Raw genomic sequence first — 3,688 nt, forward strand, 5'->3', positions numbered from 1 at the left:
CAAATGCTTTCTCGGCATCTAGTGAGATGATCATATGGTTTTTGTCCTTGAGTTTATTTATGTGGTCACTCAACCTGTAGGAAGAGTCAGTCAACGTAAATCTAAAGTTTGTTTTACATTTTTAATTATCTGATGGTTTTACCCATGTATATAATGAAGTTGTTTTTTCATCTCGCCAATTTCCTCCCTCACACCTCTTCCCCCCCCCCCCCCCCGCTCCCTCCTACACGAGTCCTCCTTTTCTTACTTTCATGTCTTCTTTTTGTGTGGCTCACTGCATTTCATTATAATTGCATGCCCAAGTATGGATGGTGTGTTAGTCATGGAAACAATGGCAATTTACCGGTGGCTACACAACTGAAGAAAGCAAACAACACCCTCCACAAGGCCTAATTGCTAACACACTCCCGGGAAGGGTGGGGCCTCAAGGGCCACTCCCTCATTCATGATGAAACACTGAGAGAACTTGTGCAGATAATCAGGGCTGTAGATAACTCCATGGGCGCGCAAGGCCATTTTATTCAGAAAGCCTAGGAACTTACAAATGTCCTCATCTTCCATCAGAGTCAGGAGAAAGCAAGGACAGTGTGACGGCAATCGTTTTCGAGACTGGTTCCGGGAAATACCTTCTGGGTACATTTAATGATTGCTATTGGTTTCTTTGTGTAAACTTCCTGTTTAAGGTGTAAACAGCATTTCAGGAATTTGGAAGTGTAACACTGATAAGAGACCAGAGAAAAGGGGATTTAGATAGATTTAACATTTTCAGTTCTTGGGACAGCTATATCAAAGAAGTTATGTTCTTTCAACTTGTAAATAAGGAAACTACATCTTCATACTATTGAGCATTTCCTCTCACTCACTTACTTGTTAGTTCTTTGTACTTTTCCATATATATATATATATACACACACACAATATTATATATTTTCATATGTATATATAATGTCAGTTTAATTCAGAAATAGCCTCCATTGGGCTTCAACCATAAGCCCAATTTTTAAAAAAGTTTTAAAATTTCTTAAAAAGATAAACATGAAAGGAAAACAGGTTTTGGCTTGGCGACATACCTGTTTTTGTTGTTGTTGTTGTAGCTCTACTAATTTACCATGAACAACATAGAACACCAACTGTGATCTTGCCGACCTGTACTAACAGTTCTAGCCTCACATACTGGAATCTCCTGTTTTCTTCTTTCTCTTTTAATTGCAGACTGTTCCCTTCTTTTGAAGACTCATGATATCGGAGGGTTTATTTAGACAGTCAGGATAATGTTCTTCATTACTATAATCTTAATTATATGTGCAAAAATCTCCTTTGTCACCTAATATAAAATATTGACAGATTATAGGTAGGATTAGGAAATGGGCACCATCTGGGTACCAGTCTCCCCACTACAGACAAAGAGGACTGAAGAAGAAGAAAAAAATCCAATGTAGACATGTACTGGGGGTGGGGGACTCAGTTTTCTTTCTTTCTTTTATTTTTGTGTGTGCTGCTGCCCATTACTGTATGTGCGTGCATGTGTGTGGATGGACATGTTCATAGCTATGGATGCCATTTTGTGTTCCCGAGTGGAAATATAGATATCTGAGTTAACATTGAATATTGTCCTAAGTTGCTCTCCACTTCATTCACTGAGGGAAAGTGAATTCTCTTGCTGGACCTGGAGTTCAGAAGTCTACCTAGCCAACTTGCTCCAGGAATTCCCTGTCTCTGTCTCCCAAACTTTGGGACTACTTGTGGTCTGTCACTTCTGCCCAGATTGCTTGGTGATTTCTGGGAAGCTGAAGCCCAGTCCCTATGCTTGTGAAGCATGTCTGGATACTTCCAGTTAAATAATATTTACTGGAAAATTGAAGCATTTAATGATTATTTTCTGTGCTAGCCAAAAAATTGTAGCTAAACATACTGCTTTGTAGTTCTGAGTCTTTTTTATGTTCTACTTCTTGTATTGGCTGGTTTTATTTTGAATTTTTGGCTCTAACATTTCAAGTATAATTATAATGTTTAAAGATTGTTTTTTGCTGGTCCATTTGGGATACATTTTCTTTGATCACTGATGATTTGGTTTATTATATGTAGACTTATTTGGATTGTTATAGTGACTCTAATCATGGCTGAACACAGATTGTTGGAAATCCCTTTACATTTCTAAAGATATAAAATTTGAAGAACATAAGGTTGACTGTAATGATTTATGCATTTAAGTTGTATTTCATTTGGAGAATTATTCTATTGTACAAGGAATTATGCTGAGTTTTTTTTTATCAAAATGGTTGATATTTAAATAGATTTTGTGATTTTAATAAATGTAGTGATCACATCTTCAAATACTAGTTTCTAAGCTCCTTAAAATAGAAAGAACTGTTCTCTGCTCTAAAGAATCCAAGTGGTTTGAAGTTAAGCAGAGCTTCATTGTGATGTCAGAATTGCCCTTGCTTCTCACTTCCATAAATTTTCTGTCATATGGTTTGTATTCCTACTTCAATAGGAAATATTGACATAAATTAAAATTAAGCATGAAGTTACTCTTTGGGGAAAGGTTTCCTCTTTTTCTTCCTGTAATGACAGTAAAATCCTTCATTTTGTTTTGCCTGGAGAAAAATATCTGTTCTATCAGTTTTCTATTTTCATTTTCCTTGAGAAAAATGTGGAAGACAGCTGTTTTAAGGCTGAACTTGATCCAATTTTTATTAAGGCTGTCCTCAGAGCTTTGGAAAGTTTAGTTTTAACTCTGGCAGAATTTGTTTAAAATAAAACATAAATGACCATTGTTATTTTCCTTGCCTACATTTCTGAAGAATGTATTCTTCACCCATGCCTTAATTAAGCAGTAGAAATATATGTCTCAAGCAGACTCGAAGTGTACCGTTGCAGGATAAACTTTTATGTAATGACTGCTTGCTCATTTGATCTGACTAGTACTTTCAATATGAGATTAGACAGGCTATTTGTTCTGTTAAGTCAATACTCTTGTGTAACTTTTCAATCCTGTACTTTGAGATGTTTTGGTTTATGTATAAGGTGGTGGTTGGTGGAGAGAAGATGAAGTGGGAAGAGGATGCTTATGTTGCTGTAAGTTCCACTGAGAACTGCTACCTCGGGATGTTAGCTTCCAATGTTTGACCTGGACAATCTTTTTATGATATGATCAGGGCCTTAAATACTGCCTAGGAGTCTGCGTCTGTCACCAGATTCACACCTGTATGCATCATGTGTGAAGATGATGATGTGTGTCTTTCCTGTGCTGGGATGAGCACAGACATGGACAATTCTACCCTCGTTCCAGTCTTCACTTTGAAAAAGTTGAGAGAAAAACCATAGTCCTAGAGTAGTCAGGACCCCAGCTTGACTTATGGTTCCATTCTTTGTCAATTCCTGTGTGAACAACAACTCCATAATAATATTGAATATTGGGAATAAGTATAAGTCCTATACACATTTTCCTATACCATTGTGGAGAGTTAAAAAATTACAATAATTATTGTTTCTACTGTAAAACTCTTCCACTGCTGAATTTAATTGATGTATTCTTCATTTGCAGGAGTCATGTAAGTAGAATCAGTCGTTATCCTTCACTACAGAAGCATGTTTCCAGCCACAGACTGCACTGGCTTCAGTGGCTTTACTAACACTCTTGCCAAAGGACCTTCTGAGCACAGCTCTGTCTTGGTTGTTTGCTTAT

This window comes from Mastomys coucha, unplaced genomic scaffold, assembly GCF_008632895.1.
Source record: "Mastomys coucha isolate ucsf_1 unplaced genomic scaffold, UCSF_Mcou_1 pScaffold12, whole genome shotgun sequence".
Classification (NCBI taxonomy): Eukaryota; Metazoa; Chordata; class Mammalia; order Rodentia; family Muridae; genus Mastomys; species Mastomys coucha.